At 38.9% G+C, this 17,820-nt stretch overlaps 1 protein-coding gene across 9 annotated transcripts in view; it reads right to left on the bottom strand.

The window, feature by feature from the left end:
- The window catches only part of STAT4 (signal transducer and activator of transcription 4), a 118,616-nt gene that overhangs the window by 47,599 nt on the left and 53,197 nt on the right, over positions 1 to 17,820 (bottom strand). The window lies entirely within an intron of this gene.

The raw sequence follows: 17,820 nt of genomic DNA, 5'->3' as shown, positions 1-17,820 counted from the left end.
GTCTCTGGGATGTGACGCAGTTGTCTCCAATTACGGAGTAAAATGTTTTCATTCACATTTTTATTGGCAATATGCACCCTACTGCACACTTCTGGTTGCCAATTAGCTCTCTCCCCTTTTATCCTCCCAAATACTGCTGTTTGATTATTTTTATCTTTGCCCAAAACACACTGGCCAGTTTCTACTTAACAATATGCTCTCTCAGCATCAGCCTTTTACTATTTCTTTCTCTTTATTCTGAGCACATGATTTTTCATAATGGTTTCTACCTAGTATTTCCTCATGAGAATCATAAGAGCAAGTCTAGGATGGGGAAAAACCCAGTAATTTGAGCAAGAGCTGATCTGGTCATCTTAAGGTTGATTTAGATGTAGAATGACCCGTCTAAGAGACTTAGAAGACATTATCCTTTATGGTAATTGAAGCCACAATGAGACACCACTACACTATCTTTTGGAAAGGTTAAATCCAAAACACATGCTACACCAAACACCAATGAGGGTGTGGTGCAATGGGAGCTTTCAAATGGTGGAGCCACTTTGGGAGATAGTTTGGCAGTTCCTCACAAAGTCAAACATACTCCTACCATACAATCCAGCAGTTAGGCTCCTAGGTATTTACCCACATGAATTAAAAACTTATGTTCACACAAAAACTAGCATACAAATGTGTCTAGCGATTTTACTCCTAATTATCAAAACTTGGAAGCAACCAAGATGTCCATCAATAGTGAATGGATAAACAAACTGGTACATCTCTAGGACGGAATAGGACTCAGTGGTAAAATGAAATGAGCTGTCGAGCTACACAAAGAGGAAACCATTGCTGAATGAAAGAAGCCAATATAAAAAGGCTGTGTCTGTACTATGGAGACAGTGAAAGCATCAGTGGTTGCCCAGAGCTGGGGGGCAGGGACCGAGGGAGAGATGCACAGGGGGCGTGTGGGGGGCTCTTAGGGCACAGGGCCTCTTCTGTAGAGGCTGCAGTGGCGGATACCTGGCCGTACAGTCAGCCCTAAGGTAAACCACAGACTTTAACACTGTATTATTGATTCCTCCATCGGAACAAAGGCACCACAGAGAACACAAGATAGTAATGCAGGGGGGCTTCTGGCAGGGGGGAGGGAGGCTGAGGGAGTGATGGGAACTCTTTGCGCTTCCCGCTCAGTTTTTCTGTAAACTCAAGGCAGCTCCAGAAAATCAAGCCTATTTTTAAAATCATCTTATGGAAGCCACAGTTCTCACTTATCCTTATGCTATTTCTCTGGCCAGGAGTGAACAAATTTCAAATGAATAGAGTTTACCTGCCTTTCTTGCTCAGTCAGCCTTAAATCCTCTCGTCACCACATAGATTTTCTTGATAAAGCATGAGGTAGAGAGTCTCCACGGATAGAAATGATTAATGCCTTAGTTCTACTTACTTTCTATTAACAGAAGGAGTTTTCTTTGTTGCCTCTTGGGGGTGTTAGGAGAGTTTAAAGCTCACAAATGGCCACAAATAGAAGATGAAAATCTTCCAATTGGTTTCACAGAAATGAAAGAAAAGACTGGTTATAAAGACAATGAAGACTGAGTTATGTTCTAGGAAATGCATTTACATGAATATAAGCTCCAGAAAAAGGAAGACTAGGTATTTGGGGCTTTCAGGACAATAGACTGTAGGGACTTTCTTGTCATCTCTTTAGGACTAACTTTTGCATGCACATAAATACATAAAAGCTTCTTTGAATTAAAAAAAAAACTCCACAATCTAGCAATTAGAATAATAATGATATAATGCTTTCACTTGAGCATAATTCATGCCATCTTTGGAAGAAAAGAACACCACACTATCTAGGCATAGGAAAAAACCCGGAGGGAACACATCAAACTGTCATTAATGATTATCCTTGGGGAAATGGGAAGGGGGGATGGAAATTTTCACTTTTACCTCAATTCTTCAGCATTATTAGAATTTTTTTAAAAGATTTTATTTATTCATTCATGAGAGACACACAGAGAGAGGTAGAGACATAGGAAGAGGGAGAAGCAGGCTCCCCGGTGAATTAAAGAATAGCAACTATTTTATCTTATTTATGTATTTTTTTGGTAACTATTTTATATATACTTAGAGTTTATATATATACATAGTTTGTTTGTAGTTTGTCTGGAAAGTCAAGGTTATAAAGTCTCATTTTTATGCCTAAAATCACCCAATCATTAAACTCACTGCTGCTACTATAATAAGAAAAGTTGTTTTTTCCCTTATATTTTCTAACTATATTTCTTTTGGCTCCTCTACCTATTTTTAAAATGTAGTGAATTAAAGCAAAATGGGGAGCCTGATGCGGGACTCGATCCCAGGACCCCAGGATCACGACCTGAACCAAAGGCAGACACTCAACTGCTCAGCCACCCAGGTATCCTGGCATTACTAGAATTTTTAAAATAATTAAGCATGTGTCATTTTTAAAATTAAAACTAAACACGAAGTGATAAATTATATGTATATTCTTCATATAAGATCTTTCTCTTTGCTTGATTTAGGCAAAGGTTTTTGTAAAAGATGAATGTTGGCTTTGAAACTTTGAAAGAAGGAAAAGAGAGTTTGGCGCCTAATAGATCATTATGACGACCAAAATTCAATGCTCCTTGGCAATTCACAGCCTTGGAATTAAGAGATAAATGAACTGCTTAACTCAAAATGACAGCAAGAACACAAGGTAGATGTTAACAAACTCCACTTACCATTATATATTTGAACATAATAATAATAATGGAACCTGCCATTTGCCGACTACCTATTATATGCAAGGGGCTTTACAAGCTTTGTTTTTAATACTGACAATAGCCTGCAAGGTACATATTAGGAAGCTCAGGGTTATGTCTTTTCTGAAAAGTCATAGAACTAGGAAGTAAGGGAGAAGAAACCCTTCAAATCTAGGTGCATTTTATTTAATTTATGACCTTACCAAATCATTACTGCCTTTAAAAAAAATGTACTCCCCGTTTATTTAACCAAAACCCTTGAGCCACAGATGCATTTAATTTTATTTTTCCCTGGAAATTATAATACTTTCTATGATAAATCTGTTCAAGGACTAACCATTCTTTATGGAACCTCAAGATAGCTAGCTGCAGTGGTAAAAACAAAGCAACCAACAGAAAAGGAGCATGTGTTTGATTACAAAATTATTCAATCACTTCCTGAGACAACTGAGGTCTTAATACCTCTGGCAGTTATCGTTACTTTAGAGAGAGGCAATCTGCCATGGACCCTGGGTGTCCCCTGCACGATCTTGCTGGATATGACAAGAGTGCAAGACCCAGACCATTCTTTACTCATTTTTTCAGATTTGTATTTGCAGCAAGCAACCTTAAATGAGGTAAAGTCTCCCCACCGAGCCCAGGTGAAGGGCAGGCTTGCTTTCCCTACCTATCAGAATAGTGAATTCCTGAAGTTCAGTATTCTCCTCCTGTAACACAATCCACTGAGTGTGCAGACACCTCTGAGGAGCCCACTGCATCACCCTAGCAACTCAGGGTACATGGGGAACCGATACAAATGGTCATGAAGCTCAGACTACTGCTTTTGCGATGAATAATAATGATCCAGAGACATGTCTTTTTCTAGCAGCCCTGAAAACAATACAAGCTCACTTGTTAGCTTGAAAGGAAGGAAAGGAGGTAAGGAGGACCCTGTGCACATCCTGGTACCTACTTGTGTTATAAAACATCTCACACAGAATTTCTATGATTTATTTCTATATCTGATTCCCCATCTAGACTCTGCATCTGTCAAAAAGCAGGGATTGGTCTTCTTCAAGACTAATCTGGAAATAGCTGTCACCTTGTAGGAACTTCATAATACATGCTGAATGATCAACGGTGGGGTGAATAAATTACGATAATCTCCTCCTGAGATAATAACAGAAAAAGCCTATTATTCAACCTCTATGTTGGTAAAGGCCTATGTCTTTTTGTTGTTGTTGTTGTTAGAGACGGCAAGAGGGACAGAAGAAGAGGGAGAGAGAATCTTAAGCAGGCTCCATGTCCAGCACAGAGCCTGGGGTTGAGGCTTAATCTCTCAGCCCTGAAATCATGACCTAAGTCAAAATCAAGAGTTGGATGCATAACTGACTAAGTCCCTCAGGTACCCCCAGGCCTGTCTCTTTAAATCCTTCTGGAGATTTTGTTAGTCATGTGTCCCCAGTAGCCAGAAAGATGAAACTGGAGTCTTGAGATTGCTCGGAAGAGGATAGCAGGTATGAAATATTGTCAGAGATGGCAACTTTGCTTCTCAAAGGCCTGATGGGATTCTCACTTGGTTGACAGGTAGTGAGGCTGCTTTGGGGAGACTTGAACCATGAGGGTTGTCCCCCAGGGCATGGGGGTTCACACCCAAGCTGAGGCTCCTGCTTTCTGTAAGGTAAGACATCTTTTATTGATGGTAAAGGAATCAGTGTCCTGTGCTTATGTCTAATGATATCCTTTGGTCACCCTTTCACCTGTACTCTTGTGATAACAAGGACACATCATTATCCTAATTACAGAGTATTAAGACAAAAGTATAAAGACAGGAAAATGGAATATTAAGTGTAAATCTTGGTAAGGAAGGCATCACACATCTCTCTTACTGAGTAAATAACTGTATGTACAGCAAAAACAAGAGACTCTAATAAAAGTCTAGAATGCATAATCAAGATGACATGTTTTTTTTTTCCCCCTACACTGGCCATAACTCTCTACAACAGGAAATGGGGAAAATGTTATAATCAGAATAATATGAAAAATAATTTTTAAAACTTAGGAATAAATTCAACAAGAAAGGTTCAAGTCATATGAGTTAAACTAGCATCATATTGAAGAATTTAATCAAGATCTAAAAGGGGATAAATTAAAAACATAACATAGGATAAACAAAACAGAACTCCAGATATATAGTATCATAAAAATGTTAATTGTCCCAAAACGAATACATATATTTAATGCAATTTAAGTTAGACTCCCAAGAGTTGCTTTCAGAGGGTTTGGGTTGAAGGGAAGAGTCAATAACTTTAAAATGAAAGAAATGTTGCACAACAGTTAAGAAACCGCAAAAGCTAGTTTTTTAGTGCTTAAAATATGTCAGGAAATTTTCTAAGTGTTTTATGTTTTGCTTCATTTAATCTTCACAACAACTGTGATACATAGGATTATCCCAATTTACAGATAGGTAAACTGAGATAATGAGATGTTCAGCAACTTGAAGCCAGGATTCAATTTGACACCAGCGTGTGTGCTTCCAATCAACCACCAGGTCACGGTCTCCAAGTTGGAGGGAGGAGGATTTCCCATACAAGATACTGACGTATACTATGAAGGGTAGTACATTTCTAATTCATAAATACACACTATAATCAATACTACTGACATTTAACTAATTAGCAGAACACACCAGAGAGTGATGGAAAATTATCATTTGTGAAAATTAAAATATGAAAGGTGGTATTTCAGTTCAGTGGGGGAAAATGATTACTTAAAAAAATCTTGCTGGTATACTTGCTTATCAATCCAGAAGAAAAAAGCTGGATTTCTCTATGAATAATTCTATCTAGACTGAAGTCTTAATTAAAAAAAAAATGTTTGAGTAAAATTTAGGGAAACATGTATAATTTAAGAGTTGGGAGATTTTTAGCAATGGCAGGATCCCCAGAAACTATATTCAAAAAGATGAATTTTTCACTACATTTGACAACTTTTTGTATGGAAAAATATGTCATAAAGCCAAAAGACACATGGTAGTCTGAGAAAAATATCAATAAATCATATGAAAGAGCTATTTTACATGAAAGATATTTTTTAAATATTAAAAATTTTTATTAAAGTATAATTAACATAGTGTTATATTAGTTTCAAGTGTACGGTATGTTTCAACAATTCTGTGTATTTTCCAGCACTCATCACAATAAATGCACTCTATCTATTTCAACACTCTCTCACACACACACACACACACACACACACACACACACACACTTTCCCTTTGGCAACCATCAGTTTATTTGTATTTAAGAGTCTGGTTTTTTGTCTCTTTTGTTCATTTTCTTTTTTGTTTCTTAAATTCCACATAAGAACAAAATCATACAGTATTTGTCTTTCTTTGACTTATTTCACTTAACATTATACCCTATTGCAAATGGCAAGATCTCAATTGTTTTCCATGGTTGAGTAATATTTCATTGTATATTTATACCACATTTTCTTTATCCATTCTTCTATGGATGGACACTTGGGATGCATCCATATCCTGGCTATTAAAAATAATGCTGCAATAAATAAAGGGGTGCATACATCTTTTTGAATTAGTGTTTTCATTCTCTTTGGGTAAATATCCAGTAGCAATATTACTGGATTATATCACACTTCTAATTTTAATTTTTTGAGCAACCTCCGGACTGTTTTCCATTGTGGCTGCACCAAATTACATTCTCACTAACACTGCACAAGGATTTCTTTTTCTCCACATCCTCATGAACATTTGTTGTTTCTTGACAGGTGTGAGGTGACATCTCATTGTGGTTTTGACTTGCATTTCCCTGATTAGTGATGCTGAGCATCTTTTCAATGTATCTGTTCATCTGCATATCTTCTTCGGAAACATGTCTATTCTGGTCCTCTGCCCATTTTTAAATTGGATTTATTTGGTTTTTTGGTGTTGAGTTTTGTAAGTTCTTTATATATTTTTGATATTAGCCCCTTGTCAGATTTATCATTTACAAGCATCTTCTTCTATTCAGTAGGTTCCTTGGTTGATGGTTTCCTTGCTGAAAAGATTTTTATTTTAATGTAGTCCCAATAGTTTAATTTGTTTTTGTTTCCCTTGCCTCAGGAAACATATCTAGAAAAATGTTTCTACAGTTGATGCCAAAGAAATTACTGCCTATGTTCTCTTCTCAGAATTTTATGGTTTCAGGTCTCACATTTAGGTCTTGTATACATTTTGTATTTTTGTGTGTGGTGTAAGAAAGTGGTCCAGTTTCATTTTTTTTGTGTGTGTGTAGCTGTCCAGTTTCCCCAGCACCGTTTATAAAAAAAAAAAAAAAAGACTATCTTTTCTCCACTGTATCTTTTTGCCTCTTTTGTCAAAGATTGACTCTATGAGCATGGGTTTATTTCTAATATATAAAGAATCCTTTGAAATTGATGAGAAAGCCTACTAGAAGAAAGTAAATAAGAGACTGACAAAAGAGCACATCCAAAGAACTAATAAATTTGAGAAAGGATGCCCAGCCTCAGTCAGAGAAAAGCAAAAGTAAGATAGTAAGAGAGATTATTTCTCAACAATCAGGGAGGCAAAAATGAAAATGAATAAAATACCTACTGCTAATGGAGATGGGGAGAGAGGGTCCTCATATCCTCATACACTTTACTGATGGAAATATGTCAACTTTATAACCCATTTTGGAAAGCAATCTGACACTATCACGTAAAATTTTAAGTCCTTATGCCTTTGACTAGCAAGCCCATTTCTAGGAATCTATCCCGTAAAAAGACAAGCACTAGCCCGTAAGAAAGCACGCACAAGGTTGTTTGTTACGACACTGTTTATGATAGAGGAAAACTGGAAGCAAAGTGCTTGCTCACCTAACGGGAATGGCTCAATAAACTGTGGCACAGCCACTCCACAGACCGTTTGCTACCGTTAAAATCTAGAGTCTTCTCTGATGGAAACTTTGGAAAGTAGCAAAACTTCATTTTTGCAAATGACAAAAATCTTGACTTCCTCACCTATAAAACTCCATAAAGACAGATGATATATATGGGGATAAATTGTACATTCTCCTATTTTATTTAAGTAATCAAGTACAGGTATGGACGAGCACACATTGGTTAACAATGATATCCTTGGGGGTAATGGCATGGATGGAAATAAGAGAAAAAAGAAAAAAAGTTTGCAATAAAAAGGCTGCACGTATAATACCGCATTTATGGTAAATCACTTGTGTGTATTCAGTAAAAGCATGAAAAGACAGTGACCAAAATGTTCATGGTGATTATCTTATTTTGATGGAATTTCAGGGGATTTTTAGTTTCTTCTTAGACTTTTCATTGTTGTTTGAGTATTTACAAAGATTTGTGTTATTAAGCAATTGGAAAACGTTTTCAAACTATTTTTATAATAAAAATTCCATTACTAAAAACATATTAATTTACATACTGTGCAAAACTTAGAAAATTAGAACTCCTAAAGCAAGAAGTGGAAAAATCATTCCAATCCAAAAAAATAAAACCATCTTTGAAGAAGGTTGACATTTACAAAGCAGCCCTCAAAGTGTCCCTGTACATTTTCCATTGAACAAAAATCCACGATCTCTTTACAACTGTAGCGGAGATATTACTACAACTTAACCAGCACCTGAGAGAAATAGAAACGGAAAAATTGCTAATAGTTCGTAAAAAATGGAAAGTGAGTGCACAAATGATCTATAACTCAACCGTGAATATAAGGCCAGGTCACAGATGCATTTCTAAAACAATGAATCCTACTGTTGGTTTATAGATACCCAGAGCGACACTTGAAAAGCGGTCTTTAGAGTGGCCTAAAATGCAAGCCACACTAACACCTTTATGCTTAAAGTAGCTTTTTCTCTCAGAGCACCTCTAGAAAAGATGCTAGCCAGGTAAAATTTGTCTCTTGGTGACCAGCTCTGGCTTTCAGGACTATTTCCACTTCCAGCTTCTAGCAAAATGTATGATCTCATTCCCCTAGTTCCTTGATCAGTTAGAGCTAATTCTAGTCACTTTCTCCTATCATCTTGGATGCAAAATCCTGTTAGGCTGTATGGGTTTCTCTATGTTATTGCCTCAGGGCCTTGATCACTTGACATGCTAAACCAGCAGCATTTGTACAAGGCCTTTATGGAGACATGGTTTACCCAGAAGAAAAGCCCTGGAAAGTCCTCAGGATTTGAGGTCAGAAGTCAGGGTTTTACCGGAGTCTTGCCATTAACTATGACATTAAAAAACAAAAACAAAAAAACCCCTGTGTTACCTCTCTTGAGCCTTGATTTCCTCCCCCATAAAATCTGTACCTTTTCTCTCCTAGGTTGTGAGAATCAAGTGGGATGCTGGTAAGATCACACCCAGTCATTAAACAAAGGTCATTTATGTTTTTCTCTGATTGCAGAGACAAAATACCCTTTGAAGAAAAATTTAAAGTGGAAAACTCAGTAAGAAAATAAAATCACCCATAATCACAACATCTGGAGATAACCAATGTCAATATTTTGACATATCCATTTAGCTTATTTCCTCTGTGTGTATATTTACGTATATTTACACACACTCTAAAAAAATAAAATTCAGAGCACATCCTGTATGTCAAAATGTATCTGTTTTTCCATTGCCATTGATAATTCTGATGTCATTAAAACATCTACAATATCATTTTTAAGTATTTTAACTGTGTAATAACCATCTACAATATCATTTTAATAGCTGTTAATGGTTATTCTAGCCCTAGTCTGGTTTGTTTAATAAATTATCCAGTTGGTATTTAGATTACTTGCAGTTTTCACCATTAAAATGCTGTGATTTATTGTTAAACCAACTTCATTAAACTATAGCATTTAGACCCTGTTCATTTGTTTTTGCCTACTTGATAGGTCAGAGACAGAGAAAAGTGTTAAAGTGTCCCACTACTACTTGTCTCTTGTGTCTTCTTCTTGTGCTTATTATAATTTTTACTTTACTTGTTGATTAACAATGCTTTGTTGCATACTGATCTGTGAATGGTAGATGTTCATTTAAAATTGTCTCTAAGAGTCATATTATATTTACCCTGATGATTTCTTTTGGACTGGAACTTGACTCTAACAACCTCATAACCATTGTGAGGATTAAATGAGATGTTATATGTCCTTAGTACTAAATAAATGTCAGCTATTATATCTCATTTCTATTTTATGATATTATTATAACATCATACATAGTGATGGTGCTTTCTTTTTGTTTGTATTTGCCTGATAGATCTTTGCCTTTGCCTTTTACTTTTAACTCTTCTAGAACCTAATTTTAGGGGGTTGCTTGTAATAGCATGTTATTGAATTTTCTGTTTTGATTCCAAGTGAAAATCTTCATTTTTGAAGACAGCTTAGGGACACCTGGGTGGCTCAGGGTTGGACATCTGCCTTCAGCTCAGGGCGTGATCCTCGGGTCCTGGGATCGAGTCCTGCATCGGGCGCCCTGCCTGGAGCCTGCTTCTCCCTCTGCCTGTGTCTCTGCCTCTCTCTGTGTCTCTCATGAATAAATGAATAAAATAAAAAAAAAATAAAGATAGCTTAAACTACTTGGATTCATTGCCACATTTAATGATTTCATTTTACTTTGTCACCTGGTTTTCTATTTCCTTTGCCTATCTTTTGCTCCGTTTCTTCCACCTTCTCCACTTTTTTCAGAAGGTATCCATATAGTTTTACATGCTTCTAGCAATAATCTTTGAATATACCAAAAGCTATTTTTGGATCTAGTGGTTCTCAACCACTGCAGCCACTTGGTGGGTAGTTTCACATTCATACATGCTCCTCTCCCTATGGATGGCAGCACTGATACCATGGGCTGGATTATACACAATTCCCAGTTTCTCCCTCTCTAATTCGTCCATTCTCACTAGCACTAATCACAAGATGCGGCTACATGACGTTGTGATTCAAACCTCACTTATAGGGCAGCCCAGGTTGCTCAGCAGTTTAGTGCCACCTTCAGCCCAGGGCCTGATCCTGAGACCCGGGATTGAGTCCCGCATCGGGCTCCCTGCATGGAGCCTGCTTCTCCCTCTGCCTGTGTCTCTGCCCCTCTCTCTGTGTGTCTCTCATGAATAAATAAATAAAATCTAAAAAAAAAAAAAAAAAACAACCTCACTTATAGTGTCTGGAGTAAAAGGTAAACTTTTGAAATTCCATGTCAGAATAAGGTGTGTAGCATACTTTAATTAAATCTCTCAACTCTACCTCCAAATGGTTTTTTTTGGCAACCCAGAAAAGTATTCTAGAACATACAGATATAAAATTTTACATTAAGTATATAATATATAATAATATATTATATAAATAAATATATAAAATTTACATAAATATATAATATATAATATAATAATAAATATATATCTATATATTTTAAAGGTTTTGTTTTTAAGTAATCTCTCCACCCAATGTGGGGCTCAAATTCACAACCCCAAGATCAAGAGTTACACACTCCACCCACTGAACCAGCCAGGTGCTCCTAGAACCTATTTTTGATTATTTTTGTTCTATTTTTTTGGTGTCTTCAATTATATTTGTGTTGGCCCTTCTGTCTCTGATTTCCATATGCCATTTTCTTCCACATCACTACATTGTGTGCTTTACCTGTGCCTCCCACATCCTCCATTTATTATCTGTGGTATCATTTCTATCCTTTCCTGTGTCCAACACAAGTTTAATTCTACCCCACTTTCTCGTTTTCCCTCCTGAGAAACCCTTCCTATCTTAGGTACCATCTCCTTTTCATATTATGCTTTTGAGTTTTTAATTTTGATCTATTTGCCTCTATTAGTCTTTGAGACTCCTAGTCTCAAACCTTGGTGGCTCTCCATAGAGACAGAGCAACTGTTAGTATAGGAGCAGGCGTTTAAAAAGGAAAGGTAAAAGCAGACTTGGTATTACTTTCCAAAAGAAGGCCTGCTATACTCAATGTTTTTTTAGGTTTATCACAAGTCCCATTGATAAAATATATGTAAAAGACATACTTAGGGGCCCCTGGTGGCTCAGTAGTTGAGCATCTGCCTTCGGCCCAGGGTGTGACCCTGGAGTCCTGGGATCGAGTCCCACATCGGGCTCCTTGCAGGGAGCCTGCTTCTCCCTCTGCCCGTGTCTCTGCCTCTCTCTCTCTGTGTCTCTCATGAATAAATAAATCATTTTTTTTAAATAAATCATTTTTAAAAAGACATATTTAAACCACCACATAATAAATAATAGGTTGTGGGAAGATAGTTTTTAAAATCGAACACTGTGATGTATAACCAGCTGAAATCCAGCTCCTCTCACCACCTCTTGTACCACTAGTATCCTCCTTTAGCCTGGCTAAACATGGTAGCCAGAGCGATCTTGTTAAAATCTAAGTTGGATCAAGCCACTCCTCAGCCAAAGTCATGAGTGGATGGCACATATATCATACATCATATTCATGCAGACATACTCTTAAAAAGAAAAAAAGGATAGTTTGTACAGCTACCAACTCCCCTCTTCCAGTTGATTATGAATACATTGGATTGCTTGAAAGAACACTCCTTGTCTTCCAGGTTATACATGTAATCCATGTCCACTGAATAAAATATATAAAACACAGGAAGAGTATATTTCTGTATATAAACACCATCCCAAATTCTACCCACTAAAGATAAGCATCAACATTTTGTTTTTCCTTCCAGATTTTTAAAATTATTTTTAAATATAGAGAGTGTGATATAAAATTGAGATGTACATTTGTATTGTCACTTAATAAATAACACCCCAGGATTACTTCTCCATGTCATTAAATAGTCTTCAAAAAGATGGTGTTAAATGAGGTTAAGCTACTAAATGATCTCCCTAGGCACAATCTGTGGAACCATCTCCCTCTTATGGACGGTTAGATTGTTCCTGGTTTCTAAATATAGTATTTAACAATCCTTGCTAGTAGACAGGAACTGACAATAAATCACCGCTAACTCCTCGAGTGAGGTAGTGTCGGCATCAGGGTAGGGGGCTTGTGATGGTCTGAGACTGTGGGTGTATCCCTGGGGCTCCCTGTGAAAACTGCAGAAGAAAGAGCAGGAGGGAGACTGTCAATCAGCTGTTACCGAGGCATCTCCATCGGGTCGCTGTGGCCTCAACTGAATCAGCGGCAACATTAGGAGTTGGGATTAGATGGTGTTAGAATGCTAGCTCTTAATTCTTGTTTTGCTATCAACCTGTCTCAAGCCAGAAATAATTAGCCATCCATCAGAACACAGATATTACAAAAGAACTTGTAACCTCTGGGGTCTCATTTGTGCTTTTGCGGTTTTGTTGGCAAATAAATCACTTGATGCTAGGAACTCTTCCAACTTAGCAAAGTAGAAGACAAATCAAAACACATGCCTAATTCTGTTTAAGTTCCATGGTTTAGTAGCTGCTTAGAAAAAAAAATTAAAATGCGTCCAATTCAAGGAGCTTTTTGCAAAAAAGTATGTATGAGTCAACAAATCATTTTAGGCAAAGCAAACATACATCCTTCAGGGCCAGAGCAAGACCGCGTCCCTGTGACAGGACGCCGTGCCCAGCATTCCAATTAGGCCAGATCCTGTTGAGAGTAATACAGTATGTGGAAAAATCTACTTTTTATGTGGGAGCATTCCTGGAATCCTCTAGGGGAGAAAGACGAAAGAAACTGCACAAGGATGCTGCTGTCTGAAAAGGGGACATGTTCAGTGCTTGGTGATACCCCAGGGTGTCAGTAAAGAGATGCTGGGATTGGTACTGATAAGTGTATTTATTGAATTCAAATGCTTCTCTACGTTTTACTTCATTGGAGAAAGTTGTGATTGCACAAAATAAATATAGGTGGTTTTTGTTTGTTTGCTTGTTTTTTACGTAGTGTCCAGGGAGGTTGCTAAGATGAAAAATGTTTAAAAGCTTCAGAGGTTCACCTTCTCGTTCTTTTGAGCTCTTTGGTGTCATAGTAGTCAGCCTTTTGCCCCCCAGGGTGTTGGCCTCCACATATGCTGCAAACGTGTTTATGGGCTGAAATCCACCAACTCATCTGTATTTTTTCTTTATAAGTCTCCTGCCTGATGCCAATCTTAAGGAAACACGTCAATTATACTCAGTTGTAGATGGCGTATATTAAGTAGTATTTGCTGAGGACTTTCTGAGCGCCAGGTACCATGCTCTACAGGCATTTTGCTGTCTAGCTCTCCAACAACCCAATGATAAAGGCACAGCACTGTCGCTCTCCTGTTTGATGGGGGAAGACAAGGATAGCACGGAGCAGAGGAATTAAGTCACTTGCCAAAGGTCACCTGGCTAGTAAATCAGAGCCAGGAGGCAACCTAGAGAGTCTGATTCACAAACGCATGTGCACTTAAGCATTATGCTATGACTTTTATTTTTTTAATTATTTTTAAAAGATTTTATTTATTTATTCATGATGGACATAAAGAGAGAGAGAGAGGCAGAAACACAGGCAGAGGGAGAAGCAGGCTCCATGCAGGGAGCCCGACGTGGGACTCAATCCCAGGTCTCCAAGATCAGGCCCTGGGCCAAAGGCAGGTGCTCAACCGCTGTGCCACCCAGGGATCCCCATGCTATGACTTTTAAATTCTGTTTCCACGTTTTGGCTTTGATGTGGGAATTTTTCTTAAGGTCACTGTGCGTGGCTTCAGTATACCCAGGCTAAGTGGAAGTATTCAAAGCATAGTTTCTCTGTTTTTTTATTGTTTGGATCCAGATTGTTACCATCCCTTCCTGCTGTTCCAATGTATGGTCACAGCAAGAGAATCACAATGACAGCTCTGGTTTCTCAGCAGGTATTTACTACGTGGGGAAGTCCCCCAAATTTCTATAGGCTGAAGAGCCCCCATTTCTATAGAATGTTTCTTTGTTAATGACCATATTTTACAAAAAGAGGTAATTTCCATGTTCTCTGAATAGTATTATTGCAATTTATGAAGCATATCGAGGATGAAATAAAGAGATTATTCATTGTTGAACGGATAGAGACATAACAAAACATCAGGGAACTTCTTCAGAAAGAAGGAGAACATGTAACTACAAACGTGATGATAGTGACAGCGTTGTCCTATCTAGATGAATGTCCTTTTGGGAACAGATCTCTTTTACTTACACGCAGGGATACCTTGAGAAAGGGGTGCAGGAAGTGGTTTTGGAGTGTTAGGACAGTCAATGTGGGAAGTCAAATGTGGGAAGAGGAGGGGGGTGGTGAGGGAAGAAGAGGAGGGACCGGGGAAACACTGCTTCAGTTCATGCGGGCGAGTTACATAAACTACGCAGATAAATGTTTCTTACTTAGAAAAAGGAAATCTTTTGGGTAGCATCAGCAAAAGAGGGGTGATGAATAGGTTAGTGGGAGAAAACAAGTGTGTGCCCTGGGACCATGATTCTGTGGTCAGACCTGACAGGTTTAAACCAGCCAAAAGGTCACAAAACAAGCGCTATTCACTGATGGAAACTCCCCTGAAATTCTAAAACACTGGGTAGTTGCCCTTAAAAATTTGATAGAGATTCACTAACAAAATCATTTTTCTTAATTGAATTTTCCACGTATACTAAACGATGTGGAAAAATAAAACTGCATGCATGACAAATCTTCTTCCATTTGGCAAAAAAACCCAGAAACCTCTTGGTTTCAAATGGAAAATCACAAAAACATTAGCTTTGTTTACTTTGCTATTTATCAAAGACGCAGCAAACGCGTCTGCTTCTCACAGAGCAACCTCCGTGGGGAAGGGCTTGGCTGCGACCCTGACCTGGACCCGGACCCCCGCCCAATGAACCTCCTCACTTGGGACTGCTTTTGCCATCGGGTGGACCTCCTGGGACTTCCTTGGGCTTCCCAGGCAGCAAGGCGTTTGATTTACTAATTGAGGGTGTGTCAACACTACATGGTCCTTGGTAACACCAGAAGGGGGCCCATTCAGAGAAAGGCCACCGTCATCAAGCCCTTGGGTTCCAGTCTGCGCTGTCCCCTCCCACGGAGAGTCTGACCCTGCCACCCAGGAAGGCCTGTGGCAAACCAGCCACACCCCAGCTCGGGGCTCCAGGGGCCGCTCCTCATGCTTCTCTGGGGAGCAAGGCCTGCTGGTCCTCAACCTGCACATCTGTGGATTTGGTGTGATGCCAATGCTGGGAACAAGAGGGTTCCTTTGGGTGCTTATTCAACAAAGATCCCAAACACACACACACAAAACCAAAAAGGGAAGAAAAGAAAGAAAGAAAGAAAGAAAGAAAGAAAGAAAGAAAGAAAGAAAGAAAGAAAGAAAGAAAAAAGAAAGAAAGAAATAAAGAAAAGAAAAGAAAGGAAAGAAAGAGAAGAGAAGAGAAGAGAAGAGAAGAGAAGAGAAGAGAAGAGAAGAGAAGAGAAGAGAAGAGAAGAGCTAAGCAGGAACGGGAAGAAGCCCTTGTACTAACTAGGAGTCCAACGTGGTGGTAGAGGAGGAAGGAGCTGGGAGGAGTGGGCTGGGTCCGCAGCCCAGCGCTCAGAGGTCTTACCATAAATTCATAATATGGTTGGATTTTAAATTGTATATAACATCATCTGTTGTATATAGGAGGCCATATGCATTGTGGGCAAATTCTTAATATTCTTAACTCAGGATTAAGCCAAAAACCGTGATTTTCTTTGGCATGATTCTTTTTTAAAACCACTCGAATAGGGATCCCTGGGTGGCGCAGCGGTTTGGCGCCTGCCTTTGGCCCAGGGCGCGATCCTGGAGACCCGGGATCGAATCCCACGTCGGGCTCCCGGTGCATGGAGCCTGCTTCTCCCTCTGCCTGTGTCTCTGCCTCTCTCTCTCTCTCTCTGTGACTATCATAAATAAATAAAAATTAAAAAAAAATTAAAAAAAAAACCACTCGAATAAAGTATGAGTACCATTTTTTTTTAAAAAAAGCTATACATTTAATGTATATGATTTGATGAGTTTGAGTCACTTAAAAATTTTTGCGTCCTTCCTGAATTTGTAGTCCTATCGTTTCTAGAAAAGATTGTTTTTTTTTTCCACTTGTATCCTTACGGCAGTTTCCAACATTGTTTTATTGTGGATTTGGAGATTATGGGATTTTTCCTCCTCTAAGGTACTGGAAGGAGTAGCAGAGTTAGAAAGTTTGTAACCATTAGGCTATGGACAGATTTGGGCAAGAATCCTCAATAAATGTTAAAAATGTTAAAACAAACACAAACGGGGCCTCGGAAGCTCAGGGGAGCCAGCCTGCCAGCCTGGCCAATACGCGCGGGTCTTTGTGCAACACCATCTGGAGCCAAGCGTCATGTGGGGTTGCAACGTGCAGATCTGCAAAAAGAGTTGTCTGTCTGTCTTTAAAGTATTCTTTCGTGATGTACACGCACTGAAGGTGAAGGGTTACGGCCCACTTAGGCCTCCATCACCGAAGGAAGGATGTGTGAACTATAATGGGCCCAGCTCCAAGGCACTGTGCCACGGAGTGAGATGCAGTCTAGGGTACCCCCCTGGATTACTTTGGTTTGATTTCATTTTTAAAAAATATTTATTTATTTATTCACAGAAGACACAGAGAGAGAGAGAGAGAGGCAGAGACACAAGCAGAGGGAGAAGCAGGCTCCTCATGGGGATCCCGATGCGGAACTCGATCCCAGGACCTTGGGATTTGCAACCTGAGCTGAAGGCAGACGCTGAACTGACTGAGCCACCCAGGAGCCCAAGTTGTACACTTTAAATAGGTATTTATTGAAGATTATCGTATCTCAATAAAGTTGTTAAAATTATCACAGACTATCGTTTCAGAGAAATATTAAGACAAAATTTGGAGAAATTATCTACACGTGTAAAATACCCGGGGCACAGCGTTTAGGCTCAGAAAAACTGAGACTGCATCTTAGTTCGCTCAGGTCTTAGCTACGTGACCCTTGTAAGCCTTCGGTTTCCCGCCTGGAAGTCAGAGGACCCCGCAGCAATGACCTCAGAGCTGTGAGGACTGAATGGCCCAATGAAAGTAGCCGGCACAGTACCCCCAGCATTCGGGGCGCTCACCATTGCTCTGAGATGTACACACGCGTAGGCAGAGGTACATGGACGCACACATGCTTT

This window comes from Canis lupus, chromosome 36 (genome assembly GCF_048164855.1).
Source record: "Canis lupus baileyi chromosome 36, mCanLup2.hap1, whole genome shotgun sequence".
NCBI classification, from domain to species: domain Eukaryota; kingdom Metazoa; phylum Chordata; class Mammalia; order Carnivora; family Canidae; genus Canis; species Canis lupus.
Note: the sequence above shows the minus strand (reverse complement) of the source record. Positions and strands in the feature narration are given on the sequence as shown.